We start from the raw sequence: 24,102 nt of genomic DNA, 5'->3' as shown, positions 1-24,102 counted from the left end.
AATTGGTAACAGTGTATTTCAACTACTTCCCGTAATTCTTGCTGTTAAAGTCTAATTCTCCAGGGGACCCTAAAGCCACTGATAATCCTGGTTTACTCAGTTACCTTAAACCAAAGAGCCCAGCACAGAAGTACGAGAACATCACGCTACATCACTCAGACCATCACCTCTAAGAGTGAACTGTCTTCTACTTATTATAATTTGTTTGTGTCTTTGTTGACAAATTATTTTAAATTACAATTATTCTAAATGGTGGAGGTTTTAATTTAAAATAATAAAAATGGTTATTTCCCTTTGCTGCTGGTTATTTTTAAAGAAAATTTAGTTTTAGGTGGGGTGGGTTTTGGAGAAAAGGATCTTCAGTCACCCAACCCTCCTGGCTGGGGTAAATTGGTTCTGAAGCTGACTAAGGGATTAAGAATAAAAGTGGGGCTCAGTATCTATTCTTCCTGCTTCCAAACAGACCTTAGACAGCTACACTTAGTGTCCGCAGGGCAAATACTTTAAAATTACTGGTCCTGGAATGTAATGTTATTAAGGCCACCTATGATGAATGGAACCCAATCTAATTTGACCAGGTGCATGAGAACCAGCGTATGAGTACCATAACTCTGACCATACCAACCTGACTGCTTTGGGCAAAATCAGGCTGCTGCCCCAGAGAGAGGGAAACATGCCTCATCTTAATCAGTGCCCATAGTCCTCCTCACTCTTCTGAACTTTCCAAGCATCATTCTGAGCCAAAGGCGACTAGTATGTTCCTGCATCACACACAACACTGCCCCAGAGCGTGTGGAAATTTTATATCTCTAAGGTGTGTAAATATTTCCTGTGGCTGCTGGGAACCAGGTAATGCATTTATTTTCTGTATTTTGTATTTCGTGAGTTTTGAGCTTAGGCATAATGACTTGCCACTGCCATTTTTAAAAGCAAGGTTATACGTATCAAAACACATGGATGGCTTTATAATTCTCTGTCCAAATGTCAGATGGTCATCAGATACGGACGGGGGAGTTCATGGTCTGTTTTGGAAAGTCATCTCCTCTGAAACTGCCAGCAGCTACTCTTTCAAAATATGGGGCAGTGTTCTCTGCGCAGCTGAAATCAGCATCTAATCCCAAGAGGATTCAAAATTAGAAGTTTCTCATCTATTCTTTTCCTCTTAACGTCAGAGCTTTTGCTTCCATCGCAATTAAAAAAAAAAAAGACGAAATTTAACTGAATCCTTTACGTAATCTTACAAGTGAACTGGGTATCCTGTAGGTGGGTGAAGGCCATTTGAGAAATGATAAAAGCCCCTCAAACCTTTTAATAGTTGCCTATCTGTTCACAGTTATCTATGTTCTGTGTTACTCAACGTGCCAAATGTTACCACCATAGGCCTAGCCCATGATAGAAAAAAATGTGTCTGCTTTGTTAGCAAGCTCCCTATCCCCCAACAGAAAAGCACCAGCAGCTCCCAGAGCTGTTCAGAAAGGTCTGGCCCATTTCACACATTGGACTGCTGTCCCTGACTGTGGCTTAATCAGCCTCCTTGACAAGACTCAAACTCCCACTATCTAATAGGGCTCCGTATGTTGAAAGACAACAGGAGTTAGCCCATAAACTGCAGGGCCGGGCAGATTGGTGTGGAATGCAGTCTAAAAGTGAATCAGATGTCACTTCATGTAAAGTCACCATGAGCAGAAGTCCTGCCACAGCCTCTTAAGAGGTCAAAACACAGCTCATGCAAGGAAGCTGGAAAGATGCCTATGGGTTTTAAATTTTAGAACAGTTTCTAGGAGACATGGAAGAACAAATAAAAGAAAGAATACACGAGGATATCAAAAATATACATGCTAGCATTCCCAGGGAAAATGACCGAGTCCAAGACAGCTGTGTCTCACAAAACACACACACACACACACACACACACACACACACACACACTTCTCCCCACATGTGCCCTCAGCTGCTATCCTGGCTCTCAAGAATAAAGGAAGGACAGAGCTGCAGATTCTCCAAATTCTTCCCAGGTAGTTCCATTCGCCTTGGTTTTCCAAAGTGGATTTAGCCAAGTTTGGATGAGGAGGTGGGAGCCAGGAATTAAGAATTAGGCTAAGGAAATGGATAGGGCAGTCAAAGCAAATGTCGAAGCAAGGTCAGGGCGAGGAATGAGTCAGGGCCAGGTGGACGGACAGATGAGTGTGGAGCAGGAAGCCAGCAGAGGAAGAGGGTAAGGCCAGATGGCTGGACAGAAGACAGTCTAAGAATCAGAAGATGAGCAAAGAGAAGCCAGATGCACAGCTGGAGACTCGAGAGACTGGGTTAGAGGATGCACCTCGAACTTGGCCTTCAGACTGTCTAGTCATCCCATTCAAGTAGAAACCAACTTGGAACTGAAGTTCCCCATAACCTACGGCTTACAGAGGAGAAACACAAACACTCGACCCGAGTTTGAGGGCAGGAGGAATGAAAAAGGGAGAGGAATATAGAATTCCATGACTCTCTTTTTTTAATGTTTTAGGAAATTCTACCTGAGGTTAATCTTAATTCCTTATTTTGTATTAGTTCATGAGTATTTTCTTTTGAGTCTCTTTATAATGGGGACTGTAACTCATCCGTTTTGTCATTTTTTTTTCCTTATCTGAATTTTCCCCTTGCTTTTCATTTAAAGTTTAATTTTCATCTTTATCAAAGAATGCTCAGAATTTAAAGAGTCAATAGTTCTACAAGGCTTATCACAAAAACACAGCAGTCCCCTGACGGCCTCCTTTCATTCTGTCTTGAAAGTCAACCACGTTCAGTTATTTTAGCTGTTTCTTTTAGTAATTACCTCCTTATCTCTAAATAGCGTGTTTATATCTCTACGTCTTGTTTATTTTCTTCAGTTTTAGGCATTACCCATTGCGTTCCCACCAAAAAACAGGAGGGTTTACGTTTTCCTTGCCCAACGCCCCCAGCACATTAAATGCATGTTTTCTTTCGTGCCAATAGCGTTCTATCACAATTTTTGGGTGACCGACAATCAGTGTTAACACAACTATGACTACTCCCATCTGAGTCATGAGGTATACTAAGATTGTTTTCCATTTTATGCACAGCCCGTTTCCCTAGAGCCATGTTTTTAGTTTCTCAGTTTTTTGTAGACTTAAATGATTACTCATCTCCAAACTCTTCCCCTAATTGTGTAAGTCTCCTTCCAATAAGGCCAGACATATATGGAATTCTCTTATTTTTTTTTCCCAGAGGCATCTCTTCTGGAGAATCATTCCAGCTCCAAGGATGCACTGCAGGCCTGCTGCACATCTATAACCTGGGATCTGCCCCCACCTTCATTTTAGGGACTTCCCTGCTCTCCCTCTTATGTGGTATCACCTGCTTCTTGGGTTCTATATCCTCTTTCTTGGAATACTTTCTTCTTAACTAGGAAGAATACTGTCTTCTGAAAAAAAGTACATGAAAGGCCAATTTTTTGAGAACTTACAAGTCTGAAAATAATCTATATTTTGCTCTCACATTTGATTGCTGGTTTTGAGACAGGAGGGCAGGGGGCAGAGCACAACCATTAAAAGGCTGACACAGCGATCAGCACCAAGATGGAGGAAGATTCAACTTCCAGGAGACCTTGAGCTTCATTATACGCTTATTGAAATACAATAGCTGCTAAATGGCCCTCCCACAGGTGCCATGACAGTTTCAACGCTGACCATAAAAGGTCAAAAGGTGGGTGATGGACCAGTTCCTGGGAATCCCAGCTCCTTCCCCAAAGTAGTTGGAATCATCCTCTCACTTGTCAGCATGTGAAGTTACCGAGCCCACAGAAACTAACAATTCGCACATCTTGTGGCCGATCTCATTTTTCCTATCAGACCCCACGCTCCGAGGCTGTTGCTCTCCCTTCTCAGTAGACAGCCCACATTCTGCCTATGGCATGTGTGCCTCCTAGGCCCCTCGGCCTTTCTCTCGCCTTTTGAGGCAGCCCACACTCTATGGAGTGTGTATCTCTCTGAATAAACCTACCTTTACTCTACTATGGCTCACTCTTGCATTCTTTCTTGCACGAAGCCAAGGACCCTCATTTGGTGGGGCACATCCCAGGGACTCGTCTGAGACCTGGGACACGGCCGTCCTATCACACCCCTCATTTTTTTCTGTATCAGTTTGGCTGAGTGCAGAATTCCATGCTGGAAGTTTTCTTCACAATTTTAAAGGCATCACTCCATTTTCTTCCAGCTCCCCAGGCTGCTATTAAGAAGTCCAAAGCCATTTTGATTCTTCATCCTTTGGATGTAACCTGTGTTCTCTTCTCCAGAGGAAGTTTTTGGGATCTTATCTGTCTCCAGTGTTTTGAACTCTCGTGATGATGTGCTTTGTGGTTAAGCAAATATTTTCTTTATAAATGATTTTTAAGAGGTGTAAAAAAGATTGAATGGGCAATTGGATATTGTTTGTCTCTGGGTGAGTTTATATAAAACAAGTTTGTTTGTTTTCAAATAAAGAAGTTAGCATTGTAAATATTTAAGCAATTCAAACTTCTCTCACACCAACTGCATACGTTTATAAAAACTTCATATACTTTAATAAGACTATAGCCAATCAGTATTTTCTCATATACTGTCTTGGAATAAAAGGTGTTCTGGAGACAATTTCCTAGGAGAAGAGGTAGCTGTCATCGTTTTAATTTTTTTTTTTTTCTTCACTGATCATCTTATCAAACCCATCATTAAAGTGCAGATATTTAATTCCTAACACTGTCCAGTTTTATGTCAAATGTCCAATGTTATGCCAAAAGTACAATGACTACACTTAAAGACGAAAAGAAACATTATTTCTATCCTTTTTCAAAACAGTTTCCAGGAATGGAGAGTTCCCCACACTTTCAAACATTTTATAAGGTCTCAATTGTTTTGCCCATCTTTAACAGGGGTAGTATGGAGTGGCCCTGGCTTTGGAATCATTAGCTGGGAGACATTGGGAAAAGAGCTTAATTTTGTTTGCTTTCGTTACTATCTGTATATTGGATTGCTATAAACATGCATATAAAGGCATAAAAAGTCTGGCACGCGGTGTGACAAACATGTTAGCTACTGTTAGGAAGACACCCCATCCCGTAACGCTCTCACAGGAACAGTTAGATCTACATCCAGCCTTTGTGTACGCGAAATGCTGGCCAGTCATCTAGAAGACCTGACCGATGGCAATGGCTAGCTGAAAACTTCAGGGCAGTACCCTGTTGTTATTATTTTCTCAACATTTCACTTTCCTCTGTCCGTATACTTACTCTTCCAATATCTCTGAGAGAGGTTTTCTCAAGTCCCTGTGTAATGGTTACTCTAAAATAAATATTTTGCTAGGTGATTAGTAATTTTGTAGTCACAAAGTTTCAGCCCTAAACATTTTAATAATGACTCTTTTGCTTTTAAACAGTCCTCTGAGGAGGACACAAGCACAATCTCCATGCAATCATTTTTGGAAGGTAACACTCCTTCATCCTTCATATTTTCTCACCCAAGCCATCCTAGGCTCGGTGGTAAGGGGTCTGCTAAGGCCCTGAGTACTCATTCAAACCAGCTATAAAAAGCAACTTTCACAGCTGCTTTGAAAATTGACACCCCTTGGCACAGAGTAAGTGGTGATAAGCCCAGAATAACAGCCTATTTGTCTGTATTACACACTTGGTATCTCCAAGACATACTGCACAGTTAAAATACTGCCTCCTGCCATCTTTCCTGCTAGCACATGGGCACCTTGCCTCCCAAGGAGACCAGTCCGAGATTTTATTGTGCTGAGGTTGTAGCTGACTTTCTTTGTATCTCCCACTGAGTCTGCATGCTGCTGAGTACATGGAGACTTCTATAAATATTTTTTGATTGACTAATTAATTGGCTACCCCTCACTGCCTTTCCCTTGCCTGCCCACTCACTGGCATAATCCTGGATCAGGCAAAAAGCCAGATTTCCACAGGAGAAATTTCCATTTAAAAGGAGATACTAGATTAGTTTTTCCCACTTAGAACCACTGTGGCTTTCTCCTGTGATTCGGCTAATGTGAGCCTTTGGGCTTCCCATACTCTCTTTTCTTTAGGATTTCAAAAATTTTTTAATTGAAGTATAGTCAGTTACAATGTGTCAATTTCTGGTGTACAGCATAATGTCCCAGTCATGTATGTATGTATGTGTATATATATATATATATATACACACACATACACACACACACACATATTTGTTTCATATTCTTTTTCATTAGAGGTTATTACAAAATATTGAATATAGTTTCCTGTGCTATACAGAAGAAATTTATTTTTTATCTATTTTTAAATATAGTGGCTAACATCTACAAATCTCAAACTCCCAAATTTATTCTTTCCCACTCCCTTTCCCCCTGTAACCATAAGATTGTTTACTGCATCTGCAAGTCTGTTTCTGTTTTGTAGGTGAGTTCATTAGTGTTCTTTTTTTCTTTTCTTTTCTTTTTTAGATTCCACATATGAGAGATATCATATGGTATTTTTCTTTCTCTTTCTTACTTACTTCACTTAGAATGACAATCTCCATGTCCATCCATGTTGCTGAAAATGGCATTATTTTATTCTTTTTATGGCTGAGTAGTATTCCATTGTATCAATGTACCACAACTTCTTTATCCAGTCATCTGTCGATGGATATTTAAGTTGCTGCCATGTCTTGACTATTGTAAATAGTGCTGCTATGAACATTGCGGTGCATGTATCTTTTTGAATTAGAGTTCCCTCCAGATATATGCCCAGAAGTGGGATTGCTGGATCATATGGTATGTCTATTTTTAGTTTTTTAAGGGATCTCCATATTGTTTTCCATAATGGCTGTACCAAACTACATTCCCAACAAGAGTGTGGGAGGGTTCCCTTTTCTCCACACCCTCTCCAGCATTTACCATTTGTACACTTTTAAATGATGGCTATTCTGACTGGTGTGAGGTGATACCTCATTGTAGTTTTGATTTGCATTTCACTGATAATTAGTGATATTGAGCATTTTCTCATGTGCCTATTGGCCATTTTTCTTCATTGGAAAATTGCTTGTTTAGGTCTTCTGCCCATTTTTGGATTGGATTGTTTGTTATTTTTGTTATTAAATTGTATGAGCTGTTTATATATTCTGGAAATTAAGCTCCTCTCAGCAGCATCATTTGCAAATATTTTTTCCCATTCCATAGGTTGTCTTTTTATTTTGTTTATGGTCTCCTTTGCTGTGCAAAAGCTTGTAAGTTTAATTAGGTCCTATTTATTTATTTTTGCTTTTATTTCTATTGCCTGAGTAGTTTGCCCTAGGAGAATACTGCTAATGCCATGTCTCTCTGGAATAACAAAGGTACTAGGTTTGCTGAAATTCCTTCTAATCTCAAAACTCTGGCATTCACTGTAGGATTTATAGACAACTGAATAACAGATCCAGCAACTCTCTTAAAAGAAAAACTCTAAGAATCAGTTCTTAAACGGTGGGCCTGTTTCATGTATGAACATTTTCAACACGTGCAACTGTGATCATTTGATTTAAAATAGCCAGGTGATGACGGATTTGGCCCAAGAGCTCCCCGCCAACCTTTTTTTGCTTCTTCACATGTCTCCAGCCTCCTGGGTCTGCTTTCATTCTTGACTTTGATTTATTACTTGTGACAAAATCAGAGTTTTCAAATAGAGCTGTGGACTGCCCAAAGACTAGAGGTTCTTCTTTGCTCTTTGGACCTGGGAGCCCAAAGTAAAGAGGAAACAGAGAGAGAGAAGAAAGCAGAAAGAAAAGAACGGCGGGATGTGCGGAGAACAGGGGAGAGGGGATGAGGGAAGGGGAGCCGCTACCAGTGACGGAACAGTAGCCTCAGAAGGAACTACAGCCTGTCCCTAAACTGTGTTCAAAACACAAAAAGCAACTCCCTGACTTTGGAGGTTGAACAACAGCAGGGGAGTGGAGGAGGGCAATCTAAACTTGAAAAAAGGATCCATTTCTGGGTTTCTTCCTCTTTTCCCTTCAGAGTTGACCTGAGATCGGAACTGCACAGGGGGTGCAGGCAGCAAACTCTGAGGGAACCTCCTGTTTTTGGCCAGAGGACTTGGAAAGGAGGCTCTGACAAGTGGTAGAATGTGAAGGAGAGTCCGGGTTGTTTTTGGTTTTTTTCTTTCTCCCAAGGGTGGCTGCAGTCACAGAACTGCCTGGCAGAGCAGTAAGCAGCACAGGCAGCTAAAATTTCCCCAAGAAAACCCTGGTCTTACTGCCAGAAGAGCAGGGAAAGGGGCCTTTGTGACCCAAGGAGTATAGGCAGAATCCCTGTCATTTCTCCCTCTTATTTTTCCCTCAGTGCTTTGCCCTGAGGATGGCCCCCATGTTGGGGAACCATACTGCAGCAGCGTGAGCAGCTAAAACCTCAAGAGAAACCCAGTCTTTCTGGCCAGAAGACTAGGAGAAAAAAAGGCTCATAGGGGCAGAAGACTGAGGGAGGGATCCCGGAGAGAAGACAGCTGATGAAGGGGGTCTCTTGATGTTGTGCATGAACCAGTGGGAACCCCAGTTGTGCCCCTGAGCTGTGTATGTGTGGGACAGATCCAAAGGCTTTGAGAACTGCACTAGGATATGTAAGTTCTGCTCAAGTCCCACTACTCAGCTCCCAGACTAACCCCTAAATAGTGCTTCTGGGGGACCCAGTATCAGCAGAGCAAAGGCTTGAAAAGATGAACTAATATTGGAACCACTGCCCACAGGATGCAAGACAGAACTGGGCTGACTCTCTGATAAAAACAAAATTTGAGCATTTCAAAAGGACTCAGAATCTCACAACATGATACTCAAAAAGTCCATAATTCAATCAAAAATATTTGACATGCAAGAGACCGGGGGAAATGTGACCAATACTCAAGGAAAAAGACTATTAACACATACCAACCCCAAGACGACACAGATGTTGGAATTATCACATAGATTTACAGGAGCTGTTTTAACTATGCTCTAGAAAATAAAGGTAAACATTCTAGAAATGAGTGGAAAGATAGACATTCTCAGCAGAGACATAGAACCTAAAAAAAAGGAAACAAGTGAAAATTTTAGAACTGAAAACTGCAATAACAGGTAAAAAATGCACTGGATGGGCTCAGTAGCGGAATGGAGATGACAAAGGGAATGCCAATAAATCTGATGATACAGATAACCTGCAGAACAGAGAGAAAAAAGGTTGAACAAAAAAGTGAACAAAGCCTAAAAAGCCTGTGGGACAATGTTAAAAGGTTTAATATTTGTATCATTAGAACCCCAGGAGAGGACAAAGTGACTGAGGTAGGAAACATACTTGAAGAAAAAATGAGGAGGAAAAAAAAAAAGAAAGAATAGCCAAAAACTTCCCAAACTTGGTGAAAACTATACATTCACAGATCCAAACAGTGCCATCTGTCTGGTTATTACACATATACACACACCCACATGTAGTGCCTTACAGTGAGTGCCTCGGAGGGGAGAAGAGGAAAGATGAGTGAAGTGAAGATATAACTGCCTAAAACGAAAGAAACAAACGAACTGTGATGGGTTATTATTCTCTTTGGGGAGACATCACAAGTATCAAGAACCTGAGTTCTTGAATGCCTTCTCTAAATCCAGCAGAACAAGGAATCACTATGTCAATCAATACATTGGTTCATTTATCAAGGGCAAAACTTGCAGAAATGGTTTGCCACATTACAGACTCTTGATTTTTGGTCAGAAAACAGACACAGGATAAACTACAAAGGGATTTTCAAATTCTTACTTGAATACATCCTAAAAGAATTTCATAAAACTGTCTTGCACATTTTTAGGTTGGCATGTAAAAACTTTCACCAAAATGTGAGTTGTTGTGAAGTGCAGCACTCTGTACTGACAGGTAAACGTGAAACTACTTTATCACTTGTTGAAATATATCCACTGAAATCCATCATCATTCATTTTAAAAGAATACATAAACAGGCTACTTTTTGACAATCACAAATTCTGTACGATTATATTTTTTCCTTGAATTTATATTTCCATTCTTCTTGCTTTGCAGGAGTTTATCCTAGCTTTATGCTTTAATATTCTTTATTCACTACCTTATTATACTTTTCTGCATCAAAAGAATATATATGTATGTGTGTATATATATATAAAAATTTAAATTCAAGGGTTAAAAAATGCTCTTCTGATTGTTACCATTGTAACTCTTATTAGAATAAAGTCATCAAAACAACAAAAATATTACAAACATTGACAGATAATTACTAAGTGTAAATAAAAGCATTTTTATTGGAAAACGCTCTCTTTTGTTCTTCAATTATTTCATGCATATGTGGCTGAGTATATTTATTGCTAGAATGAGTCAGGGTTAAAGATTAATGTGATTCTCAATTTCTGTTTTTATCAATATAAATGCTGAGAAACTGTTCACACAAATGAGGAGAGGAGAAAGGATGAAATTTTGTAATAGAAATGTCATTCATTTCTTTAAAATTCTTCTGAGTTATATACTAAACATTTCATGGTGACTAAATATCCAAATTAATTTAATCATCAATGTAAGGAAGAAGCGGGGACGATGGAAATTTAGTGAGTAGCCTAACTACTCATCCATCTGGGTTTTCTCTGCCATTTGTTGTCCACGACTCAGCTATTTTACAACTCTGTAGTGATAGAAGTGAACTTGTAGAAAACTGATAGTAAAGCAAGGAAATAATTGTGAATGTAAATAAAATTTATTCCGTGGAAGGGTCAATGGACTTACCTCTTCTACTGTGGAAGAAGCCAGTTCACACCTATTAAGCAAATTCATTTTGGCATTCCCGTCAATGTCTCCCTTGAACTGATTTAAGACCTTTCTGGCTCTCTCATTTTTTAATAAGTTTTTTAAATGTTCATTTTTTTATACGTATGAGAATCATGATTTCGTCTTTTAAAATTTATCCTTTAACATCAGTTTATAATTTGATTAGATTGACCTTCAGTTGTTTACTTGTTTGTTTGTTTGAACAAAGATTTAGAAAACTGAAGACTTGTAAGAGTATCTCTGCCCAGGTATTAGAATTATTCACTTGTGTTACCCCTACAACTGGTATTCTGAAATATCCCCCATTTTTGCCCTCTCCATCCCCTAGGTTTTTACAACCTCGGGCAGTGCGTCTTAGTAAAATGGGTAAGAGATAAGCCTTTTAGTAAAATGGACTAGTAAGATGGGTTAGAGAAAGGCCTTTATTATGTAAAGAGAAAGGTGATTAAGGAAAAGGAGGTGTGAAAGGGAATCTGCACCCCTGTTATAAATCCATTCTCTAGAAGTCAGTCTTAGATAAAAAGCACTTATGAAAGATGAAGATTTATAAACTTATCTTCTCCAAACACTCACGTGCATGGATCTTACAGAAGTCTTTGTGTATAGTAAACGTACCCAGTTTGAAAACTTCCAGACAAAAGCTAGAAGCATAAAAATGAGCCTCATCCCTAATTCAGTATTACCTAGGGACTCATTTGCATTAACAAACCTCTTTTTTAAAGTTTTCAGTTACTGAAGAACTTTAGAAAATTGTCCACCTTCCACTCATAAGAGGCACTGAGAAAGGAATCCTACTGAAGGGAGAGGCCATCGGAAGCAGGAAGAAGAGGGAAAGGAGAGTGTCCACGCAGCGGGGACTCTGCACAGCCAGCAGGTACCGTGAGAGTACTAAGAAACAAGTAAGAATGGAAACGGAGCAGGAGGAGTCAATATTCAAACTTTACAAATTTTGCCTAAATACCTAAGAACCTGCATTATACCCCTGGAAACCTCTAGCCACAGCTTTTATCACGCTAGAAAGTGAGGCCAAGCAACCAATTAAATGGACATTTCCATCAACCTACTCACTATGCCAGCTATCTGAGCTTCCTGCCACTGGACAGAGGTGAGCAGAGGTACCAGGCAGTATTCATTAGACGGAAAGACCACCCTTACATCACACTAATCCCTTACCTACACACTCCGGGCAATACACAGGCTTCTAAACCAAGACGGCAGAAAATGGACATCTCCAGCTATGTGTCACATTATAGTCAGACTGAACTATACATCTACCACCCAGAAGTCTATTTTACCTGGTTCTGGAAAACTCGACTGGCCAGTTTATTAGTGTGTCCAGTCTGTTGCCTTAGATTAAAATAATCAGTTCATCTGATAGGAATTCAGCGAGTCTTCCTCAAATAAAACTAAGTAGAAACCAGGCTGGAACGAATGATGAAAACCACCTAAGTCACTCCTTTGAGACCTATGTTCACAGTTTCATGGTCTTTATATCTTCCTTCACTGCTATTTACCTTCACACCTGCAGTGATTTGCACTGTGCTGGTCATACAACAGTCACTCATAATGGGGGAATGAATAAATAATCAATGGATCCCAGAGTTTCTCTGGATCTCCGTGGACTGATGCCAAGTAGTAATGGTTATTTTCTCATTAAAGTGTGCACAAATATGGACACAAGGCAGCCAGTGTTGTCTATGTACTTCAAGGTCTGTCTTTGGTGTCTGCAGCATCCAGCTTCTCCAGGAACCATCCTCCTTTTCAGTACTACCATTTAGACCACCTCACTTCGGCTTTCAGAATCCCAGAACCCTACTGCTCTTTAATACCCCTTTCTGTCAAAACAAGAATGATTTTGCATTAGACTTTTGTATCACAGAATGGCCTTTAAATTCTGACAAGCTGGGGGTCATCAGGAACCTCGAAGGTTACGTAATTCATCTATTCATCAGACAGAGGTGAAATTTTAATTAGGGACGACTGCACCTTCTCCACTCAGCTAAGTGGTCAATGAGAAGCAAGGATTATTAGATGTGTCACTAACCAGACAGGGCAGATGAAGATCACATCCATAATAACTGAAAGTTCTTGTTTTAGACAACTTCCATGTCCCTTCCATGTAGGGCTGTATAATGAAAGGGAAACCATCTTATTATATATAACTTCTCAGTAAAAGAAGATATGTTTTCCGTAAGTGGGAAAGGGGTCTAGTTTAGAAAAACAAAACGAGATGGAATTCCCCTGGATATAAAGTTCATTTAAAAAAAAAAACAAATATTGCATGATTTCACTTATTTGAGGCATCTAGAATAGGCAAATTCATAGAGACAGAAAGTTGAATGGTGGTTGCGAAGGGCTGGAGGAAGAGGGAAATGGAGGTTTGTCGTTAATGGGTACAGAGGTTCAGCTGAAAGTATGAAAAAGTTCTGGAGATGGATGATGCTGATGGCTGAACAACTTTGCGATTGCACCTAATGTCATTGACTTCTATGTTAAAATGGTAACTTTTATGTCAATTAAAAAATTTTTAAGAAACTATTACATTTTTTTAATTCTAAAAAATTTAAAAACATTTTTTAACTATAAAAAAAATCTTATAATGGCCTATTCTGATCTTAGGGTGCTTGCCCCCTTCCTAAGTACAAGTAGAAATCTCCTGAATGAACTGCCAAAGCTCACAGCCTGAATCAGGGCAGAACCAGAAAGAGCCCAATGCTAAAATGCCAGATTTCCAATTGGTTTATTGTTACCAGAATAACCAAACTAAATCATGTTAGAAATACTGAACTACTCAGCAGTATACATATACAAGGAAAATGTTAAGTGAAATTTATACCATGTTTACTGTCTCTTTGATTTAAAAGTTGTCCTCTGTCCCATCCTAAAACCAGGTGATATCAGGGGCTGAAGATGCTCATATGCGATTGGAGTAAGTGGATTTCAGCTGTAAAATTTTAGAATAGCGTTTTTTTCATACTTATTAAGACATGAGAAAATAGATACTACAATTAGAATTTAAATAGGAGGAGAAGTCAGGATCTCAGTTCTAACCACTTAGTTTGGGGGAATGAGTAAGTTGAGGATATATCATTAGTGTATAAGTCAAAAGGAGAATCATCCTCTTTATTTTGGTCATTAAAATACATCTCCAGGGGAAGGTGTAGCTCAGTGGTAGAGTGCATGCTTGGCACACACAAGGTCCTGGGTTCAATCCCCAGTACCTCCATAAAGTAAATAAACTAATAAAATAAATAAATAAACCTAATCTCCCTAAATAAATAAACAAAAATACATTGCACATTCATATTCACACACACACACACACACGTGTGCCAAGACACATGGAAAAGAGTGTTCAAAAAGAGTGTCCACAGGAACCAACTCTAATGCCCATCAATAAGAGAATGGATAAATAAACCGTATATTTGCCAACATATAATATATAGTTACACACAACAATATGGATAATTCTTTAAAACTTAATTTTAAGATATTTAAAAGTGAGACGATTATATACACCCTTTTTATGAACTGAAAAAAAAAAGCTAACCTAAACAGTATTGTTCAGGAATACATACATATGTCATAAAACTATTTGACAATAAAATCAGGGAATGGTTAACACAAAATCCAGGATTGAGGGGGCATAGGGAATGACATAGGAGAAGAGCAAAAGAAAGATACAACAGTATAGGCAACAATCTAATTCTTTTTTTTCCCCCTTATCTTGTTTATTTTTTTAACAGCTTTATTGAGATACAACTCACATATGATATAATTCATCCCATCTGAAGTGTACAAACCAAACAATCCAATGATGTTCAAAACCATCACCAGTCAATTTTAGAACATTTCTGTCAGCTCAAAAAGAACACTGTACCCTTCAACTATCACCTACCCACTTCACCAACTCCCATTCCTAAGCAACCACTAATCTGCTTTCTTTCTCTATAGATTGCCTTGTTCTGGACATTGTCATACGAACAAGTCATACAATGTGTGGTCTTTTGGGACGAGCATCTTTCACTTACAATAAGGTTTTCAAGGGTCATACATGTTGTCCATTTCACTCTCTTTTATGGCCAAATAATATCCCACTGTGTGGATATAGCACACTTTATTTATCCATTCAGCAGCTGATGGACATTTGGGTTGTTTCTACTTTTTGGTTGCTATGAATGGTGCTGATATAAACATTTGTGCATAGATTTTTGTGTGGACATATGCTTTCACTTCTCTTGGATGTATACACTTAGAATGAAACTGCTGTATCACATGGTAACTCTACGTTTAACTTTTGAGGAACTGCCAAGTTGTTTTCCAAAGCAGGTGCACCATTTAATATTCCCACCAGCAACGTATAAGGGTTCCAATTGCTTCATTGTCCTCACAAACACTTGTTATCTGACTTTTTCATTCTAGACATCCTGGGTGTGAAGTGGTATCTCACTGTGGTTTTGATTTGCATTTGTCTGATGAATAATGATGTTGAGCATCTTTTCATGTGCTTATTGGCCACTTATATATCTTCTTTGGAGAAATATCCATTCAGACCCATTTTCATAATGGGTCATTTATCTGTTTATTATTGAGTTGTAAGAACTCTGTATATTTTGAATACAAGTTCCTTATCAGGTACAGGATTTTAAAATATTTTCTCCCATTTTGTGGGTTCCTTTTTCACAATTATCTAGTCCTTAAGCCTTAGTTTTTAAAGCCGTGACAAGGTTACAGGTGGTCATTTGAATATGTTTATAGTTTACATAAACCTAGCATATTATTTTCTGTATAATCTATTACATAATGATTGAATTAAAAACAAAACCTCATGCATAAAGATATCTGTTAGGAAATATTCAACACAAAACAAAACACTCTAATGCCTAAAATAAGTTAATGCTACTCTTAAAGGCATTTAACTTAACTCCTGGGTATGACTTAAGGCACTCAGAGAATCTGGCCCATTAATACTCTCAAAAGGTTCCTCTCCAAACTCAATCACATGGTAGGTAGGTGTAGCAAACTAATACCAACAGGACAAACCTGCCCCCTCTCCCCTCCTGTTTTTGTATCACCCTTCCTCTCCAAGCTAAAAATGAACTTTACATCTTTAATGCCTGAAAAAAAGAAGACTATTTCATTACTGGTGAAAATTAAGTGACCTTCCAATTTCAGTGACTGTGAGTAAAGTGAAATACGGCCATACCATCCCTTTGGGCATTGTCTACGGCTGCTTTTAAGCTGTAACAGCACAGGATGAATAGTTACTACAGAGATTACACAGTCAGCAAAGCCTACAGGTTTACTATCCAGCCCTTTACTCAAAAAGCTTGCCAAACCTTCCCTTATATCAACATGGTAAATTACTTCTCACTCCTACAATTAGCAGCAAAATCTATTTCCTATTAGCCAAGCCCACCTTGACAGTCACTCTTATGATTTCTCACAGTCAATTTCTTCTCTTTAATAAATATGATATCTCAATTCTAATTTTATTAAGGATTTTTAGATTTGGGGATCACAGAGTAAAATAGTGTAGTATCTTTAAAAAGTCATGATCTAGCCATTACTCAAAACTATCGGGTGAATCATTTTAACAAACTTTTATCACCTGCTCATTGCATGCTGTGAGTCAAATACTCCTGGGCGCAGTAACAACTACCCAAAACCCCATCCTGCCCTCAAGAGGCTTACAGTCTAATCAGACTCTAATAACTATAAGAACAATTTCTCCAAAGACCACTCCACAATTAAACGGGCTTAGATATTTTACCAAGAATTCTAAGATAGTCCTTAAACCAAAAGAAGCAGTAAAGAAATAATACCTCCAAACAATTCTGGTAAACTTTGGTGCTTTAAGTCCCGTAAGCTTCTGCGTTCCCATGGCTATATAAGTCAAAGGTTCTTGACCTTTTTTGCTGTGTTCACGCCCACTTTGGCTGTTTGGGTCTAATCCTACTTCAGTATCCTAAATGCAGCCACTCATACTGACTCACTTTAGAGACTGTATCAATTCAAGTATTGCCAAAACTTGCAGCCTATTTGTGATGCCAGACCCCACTCCCATGGCAGTACAGAAAGGTCGTCTGCTACTTCCACAAACAACCCTCTACCCAAGGAGACAGCGACCCAGCGGTGAGGTGCCCTCTCTGGAGCTGTCCCTCAATGCCTCAGTGGCCTTTACGTTTTTTTCAAAGTGACTCGTGGCCTCGTCAGGTTCTGCAGAGAAGCCAGGTCTGCTTCTTTCCAGCACTTTCTGGCTAGGGTTAGATCCAGCCCAGTGACGGCTCCCCGGACCCCGGGCCCCCGTGAGGCTTAGAGCCGAGCGGGCGAGCACCCCCGGAACTAGCCGGGCCTGGCGCGCAGCAGCGAGGCCCAGGGCCGCAGGTCCAGCCCCGTGGCCGCTCCGCGCCCGCGCACCGCCTGCACCCCCGCCTTCCGGGCGCCCCGGCGCCACGAGCGGGGCAGGCGGCGGGGGCAGGGAGCGCCGCTGCGCTGACCCAGATGGGGCGCTCGCCCGCGCCCGGTCCCCGGCGCCCAGGCCCCCGCTCTCGCCCGCGTCCCCGGCATCCTGGCCGCACAGGCGCCCGCGCCGCCTTTATTCCTCGCGCCCTGCGCCCCGGCCCCTCTCTCTGCACCCCACCCACCGAGCGCAACTTCCGAGCGCGGGGCGCCCCCCGCACCTGCACGCCGGCCCCTCCCCACCCTCGCCCGGCCCGGCCGCCCCGGATTACCTGCTTGGGGGTCCTGGGGTCTGGTGCCCGGCAATGCCACGCCGGGTTCGGCCACTCGCGCCCTCCTCCCGCCGGCCCTCCTCCCCTCCGCCTCCTCCCCCCGAGAGTAGGAGTCCGTGTCAAGTCACGCTGCTCCTGGGGAGAGTGGCCGGCGGCTTCCGGGAGCTCCAAATACAGACAAGCCGAGGGGGAGAGAGAGGGAGAGGGAGGAAGGGAGGAGAGCCAGGCTCCGCGGGTGGGGAGTGGAAATAAAGGGGAGCAGAGAGGAGAGGGGGATGGAGGAGGGGAGGGGCAGATGAGCCGTGGGAGAAAAGAGAGGGAGATGAGGGAGGCAGAGGAAGAGAAAGGGAGCCTGCCAAGCGCCAGGCTCTGAAAGAAATGAATTCACCGCATCAGGCAGCATTGCAAAGAAGTCTGGAAAGATCCGAGAGGCTCCTGGCTGAAGGAGCCACAGATAGATTGGCTCCTCAAAGACTTCTGCAGAGAAATGATGGATCCTTAGGAAGCAAGAGGCATGCCTGTGTGTTCCCCAACCCCAGGATAGGGATAAAGGTCCTGGCTGGAGAGGGAGGTGGACAAGAGCTGCTTTAGCTAGATATCAAGTTCAGATGCACTCATATTTTGTAACAACATTTTAAACGTTTTTAAATGTTTTTAAAGTGTATTTTACATACATAACATCTTTAAAAGAAAGTAAATTGCCTGAATATTTAAAAACAAATGTACCCCCAAACCAATTTACTTTTATGTATGTATTTGTGGCCATTCCCCTTTATATACTGATTATAATTACAAAATGGAGATTTTTACTTTTTTGTTAACACCATTAGAAGGAAAATGTTGATGTTCAATTGTTATTAATTTCAATCTAAAAAGTACACTTGAAGCTCTTCATTGAATGAATGCTAGGAAAATAATTACAGACAAGAGAGAAAAGGGAAGGGGAGTAACTGATACTTCTTAAAACAAAATTTCTAAACAAACTCGGATCAGTGTCTAAAAAGCCAACATTCTCTGTCGATGTTAAAATTGCATCTAATTTGGTTCTGTGCATTCCAAGGCTTATTCTGACCCCTCAGGTCACAACTTAAATGAAAGTTTTTCCTATCACACATTGCCCTTGTCCACCAGTGGTGATAAGGAGTGCCTCTTTGCTCCCCTTTGTCTGGAAAGAAGGGAAATAAAATGACACTGTTTATGTCATTAATGACATTGCTAAATGAATGCACGCATTGCACATATCCAGAGCCAGTGCTACCCCTACTATGCACATGCCTTGCATTTGGTAAGTATTCAATATACTTATACTGAAGAATGAATGAATGAATGGATGAAATATATATCTATCTATACATCTACATATATATATATATAAGGACACTTATGTCCCAGGAATGCAAAAATACACCCTTAAGAACCAATTTTTACAGGTTTACAGGAAACTTCCAAACATCCAATCTAATACGATTTTTTTCCTCTAGCATTAACTTCAATAATCATTAATAGAGCATTTATTTTAGCAAAGCATATTTCGCATTGGAGTATAAAGGATTATGGAGTACAAAAGTGAATAAGGCACAAATCCCCCCCTGAGGTTTATAATACAGTGAGAAGATGAAGAGTATAAAAATGACCAGAGTATAAGAAGACTATAAAAAATGTCCTAAGAGACGTATGGACAAAGTTCGGGGATGTGCAGAAGAGAGGGGGTTGCTTCTGGTGCTGGGGACCAGAGGATGCCTCCTGGTGGAAGGAAGAGCTGAGCCTTCAAGCAGAAATAAGACAGTAAGAATAGGCAGTGGGGGAAGGACATTCACGAGGAAATGACAGCAGCAACAGAAGTGGAGAGGTGATAAAGGATGGGGTATGTATGGACAGTCAGTGAGCGTAGCAGAAATGGAGAGCTGTGGGGCTCAGGTCTAGGAAGAAAGGATACTCAGCTGGTGGAGGCCTTCGATCTGAGCCTACATTGTTTGAAACCCAAGGGGCAAGCACTGGGGGGTTATTAACAGCTTTGGATCAGAGTCATGACAACAACAGTTAATTTGGTGGTGCTGTCTGGGATTGGAAAGAGATAGGAGTCAGGGAAACTGTCTCAGAAATAATTCACTAGTTTGGAGGGGAAAGTAAAGGCTCTTAACCTGGTGCCTGAACTATCCCCTTAACTGATTCCACCTCGCATAGCTTCCACCTGCTATGTGGTGGGTCCCTCGATGGAGCTACCCCCAGTGAACTCTTCTTCCTCACAACTAACATTTATTGTCTGTATTTTCCAACTAGCCTGGAAAGTTCCAAGAAAGCAGGGGTCGTGTCTGTTTAAAGGTTCGAGACTATTTCCTAAGGCTGACACAGAAAGGTCAGTGAGTACATATTTATGGATACATTTTTCTCTTGTAGGATTAGCCCTGAAGGTGGTAGAGTTGGAAAGAAGAGGACAGACGCTGGGCTTGTCTAAATCTTTTCAGACCTCTAGATTCCAACCCAACCTCGCCTTCTCCTTAGCAGATAATCTTGTTATCTGCTGTACAAGGAGGCCAGAGCCATGTCAACTTCTACATCTTTTCCTTAGAGTTTCTTTGAATTAATGTCTCAGCAGAGCTAACCATATTCTCATCTCATTCTACCTGGGGCCTCCCAGGTAGACATTGCAGCTGAGACTCCTCCTCTCCACTGGTTTTGTCCCTCTGGAGAACACTCCAGTTGCCGCCAGCCAGGGCTGCACCACAAAGTGGATAACACAGTAGACACATGGGGAAGAAGGGAGTCCACTGTTGGAATGTCTCTGTGGTTCTGTCTTTCTTTTTATACTGTAAAACTTTTAAATTGACTATTTTTATATGAAGGGGCTTTGCAAGAATCTTGACACAGGGTAGGTGACTCAGGATCTCAATACTCATACTCTGTAAAGCTCTTACAAGAATCTGGTGAAATCCAGGCTTCCATGATCATCTCCTAGAATCTGCTCCTGAGGTCCGAGCGCACCTGCAGATCAATCTGACACGCAGGAGGCTGACCCTCATGGCTGCTGAGATGCTAAGACCAGAGTATTGCCCCCTGGCTATTTTACTTGAGTCCCCTTTCCCCTTTTCTGGTCAGAGAATGGAAAACACCCAATGGACACAGTGTTCTTTTTTGGAGCTTTTCCCAGCCCATGACGAGGAAAGGATAATGATGACATGCCTCTACAAACTTGCCTTCTCAGGAGTTAAAAGAGTTTTGAGGAACATGTTACCAATGTCCCATGAGAGTTTGCATTTCATTTTAGTAACTCCCAGGTGGAGAGTTATCAATGGCAATTATACCAGCAGTTGATCCACACATTGTCAGTACTGAGAATGCCACAACCTAGGCAAACAGAGCAGTTACAGTCACAGCTAAGACTTCCTGAGCACTTACCATGGGAATAAGTTATTTACATTTTCTTCTCAAAGAGGGAACCAGGGTAGCCCAACTCCTGCTTCCTGACCTTTGTCCTCTCCACTGGAGCACCTGGAAGCTTGTGCTGGAGAAGCCAAAGACTCTGAAATTTAGAATATTCCAAACTTTTGCCATGTGAAGGTTCTTAGTAAAGATTTCTTTCTTACTTACTTTCATATGTCCTGACTCAGCAACTATAAGAGAGAGGGCTCTTTGATACTATGCTGTGTGGTCTGATTTTCCCTGCTATGAAAGAGTTACACTGAGCTTTCCCTAGACGGAGCAGCTACCAAGTAAGGCAGAACTGGCCACAGTGCATAACCTTTGCAACACCACCTCCATCGCCCACCTGCCCTCCACAACACACAGCCCCAGTCTCCTTTGGCCGCACCTTGTTCTTGGTTACACAGTTCTAGCGCATGGAAACAAATCGGAGGTAGCAGCACACAGCCCTCTTTTTCCCAAGGTGAGGATTCTTAGTTATTATTTTGATGGTTCTGTTCACCCACAAGTGGGAGGTGGGTGGGAAAGATGAGCACAGAAGCAAGTGGAGGAACTATAAATAGAAGAAAGCCAAGGTGAGCAATGCCAGTTTCCCTCAGCACCGCAGACGTTAAGAATGACACTTTTTATTTGTTCAGTGAACAGAGATTGTTAACCTCAGATCCCAGACAGGCTTCAGGAGTCTGTGAGCTCCATGAATCTTCTGTAATGGTTTAGGTTTTGTGCATTTCTCTGAGCAGATGAACCACAGCTTTTATCATATTTTTTCAGAGTCATCTATGTCTAGCAATTGATCAAGATATCAATGATGTTACAGAAGTACAAAACAGAGACATGGTTCCTTCCTGCCATTTCTTTCCAAGTCCTTCTGCAAAGCCAGCATCTCAGGCTCAGGTGAACACAGGCTCTGGTTCTCCAGAACAGAGGTGCAATCAGCCTCACTGAACAGAATCATCCAGGCAGATCATGTTTGTTATGTTCACCCTTTGGGGAATATCTTCTTTTTTTTTTTAAGGGCATCTGTGATGGCCACACCTTAGAGGGGTAACTCACTAATCCTACACACTGGAGGGGATGGGGTAAATAAGGTTCAGAGGCATTTGAGAAGATGAAGAGGTCTGGTGGACACCACTCAAACCACAGGGGATGTCCCTAATAACTCACTTTGTGGATAAGGCTGTCCTTGCATGAAAATTTTATGTAACTAGAAATAGGTAAGACTGCTGGTCTTAAACCTAAGGATTCTTTTTATATTCCGCTCATCTGTTGGAGCTATACCTAAATAATCCAGTCCACATTCATCTCTTCCTTCTGAATGAATACCTTTAAATTTGAATAAATTTACAGTTTATTCATTAAATTATAAAGAAATTACTCTCTTAAAATGTTTTTCCTGTTTTCTGTTTTCTAAGTCTCCTTTATCTATCTTCAAGTGCCTTAAAGCAGGACCATACATATCACAAATTTATTTTACATCATTATGTAATGCTTAAGAAAGGGCTGCCCATAGTCTCTTCCTCTCAGCTTGTGTTGACAATTAGCCTCCATTCACCTGTTGGCAAGGTGCCCCCGTGCCAGGCACACCTGCACAGCTGTACCCAGTGGCCCTAACCAAGGACAGAACATGACATGCAATCAGCGTCAGTTAGCAGTTTCGTTGGTTTGCTTACTGAAACAGATCCAGATTTAAAGTCAGAGTTCAGAGGAATAGACAAGTGTGTCTGAAATAGTACAGAAAATTAAACTATTGCCCACAGTGTTTAATAAATATTTTTAAAATTCTAATTATTGGAAAGAAATGAGATAAGGACTTTGAAAACAGAATAAGAGAAGTAATTGAATTAATTATAATTAGTTATAATTAATCAATAATTATAATAATAAACAATATTAATAAAACAGAATTAATAAGAGCCAGATTCAAAAGTTTAGAGACAGTCTATAGGGAAGAGATTATCCAAGAGAATTGAAGAGATCTGGCAGCCAATTTAAACCCAGAAAAGGTACAGAAAAAGGGGCCAACACGGTATTTAATTCTTCTGAGTATAAAGAAGGCTTGAGAAAGTGAATTGCCTGAGACCAATAATTAAACAAGAGTTTATGAGTAGGAAGGCAAGATTATTTATCTTTCATTTGAATGGGTATCTTAAAAAGGATGAAAATATAGAACAAAAATAAACACATCATCCTAACATGACACACTAGTATCTGTATGTTCTTTCATTTCTTTTGATATTTCCTATATGATATATTTTGTAGTTATAAGTTAAAAGTGAAGTCAAAATGTGCAACTAGAATAGAGAATTAGATTTCAATGTGAAAAATAAGAGTACGTTTATTAAGCGGAACACACTTGCCTCTGTCATTTGATCACGGCAGAAGTAATGTTCATACACTGTTGCTGTGAGGTGGGCTGGCTAATGACAGAGAAGAAAGACTGAAAGATGTGGAAAAGTCTACCTAGAATTTAGCCAGAATTAACAACCCCCTTTTAAGGGACAGAAATGCCAACAAGATATCCATCCTGCTGGCACACAGAAGGCTCTCGATAGGTATCGATGGAACTGATTATTGTGAAACATGCCATCTAGTTAGGGAAAAATCTGGAAAACATGCATTGTCTAGAAGAAACTTCCATTGTTCAAAACAATTTAAAACAGTAAATATTATAATCAGTGGTCTGTTAAAAATTTAATATTGTATATATGTATTATATATATGGCATATATTAAATACAGAGTATGTTTAATACATATAAAATAAAGAGTGGGTTGATCTGCAATTTCATGGAATCTCTAAGACAGCACGTGGAAAATTCCAAAACAAGAACTCCCTCCAGTCAGGTCTATGCCTAGTCAGAGCACTGAAAACATTTCACAATGGTCAGCTCTAGATGTCCAAGTTTCTGCCTGTTTGAGTTCAACAGTCATCAACGAAATAGGAAGGATTCACTTCAAATAATTTTCCTCGCTAGATCCCCTACTTGGAAAATAGTATTCTGTTGAGTTTTATGGATTCCTCAGCTCTTTGGGAACAATGCAACCCAGATTAAGTATTTTGTAATGATCCTTTTTAAAAAAAGAAAATAAAGGCTGGTTTAAGCCTTGGTCCTCCTTTATGACACCTCAAGAGTTTTGCTGATGTGTCCAGTTGTTTCTCATCAAACGTT

The 24,102-nt window shown here is 40.5% G+C and overlaps 1 protein-coding gene across 5 annotated transcripts in view; it reads right to left on the bottom strand.

Annotated features, from left to right (window-relative positions):
- CAP2 (cyclase associated actin cytoskeleton regulatory protein 2) overlaps nt 1–17,711 on the bottom strand; it is a 114,985-nt gene extending 97,274 nt beyond the window's left edge. For 3 of the 5 annotated variants that reach the window (XR_004313441.1, XR_004313442.1, XR_004313443.1), the window contains exon 1: nt 17,514–17,711. The gene's annotated coding sequence lies outside the window, so the exon portion shown is untranslated. The remainder of the gene's footprint in view (nt 1–17,513) is intronic. The other 2 variants (XM_032462542.1, XM_032462543.1) reach the window with 2 other exon arrangements.
- Between the last annotated feature and the right edge of the window lie 6,391 nt (nt 17,712–24,102).

Source organism: Camelus ferus, chromosome 20 (genome assembly GCF_009834535.1).
Source record: "Camelus ferus isolate YT-003-E chromosome 20, BCGSAC_Cfer_1.0, whole genome shotgun sequence".
In the NCBI taxonomy this organism is placed as follows: Eukaryota; Metazoa; Chordata; class Mammalia; order Artiodactyla; family Camelidae; genus Camelus; species Camelus ferus.
This window is presented reverse-complemented; position numbering and strand designations above follow the sequence as displayed.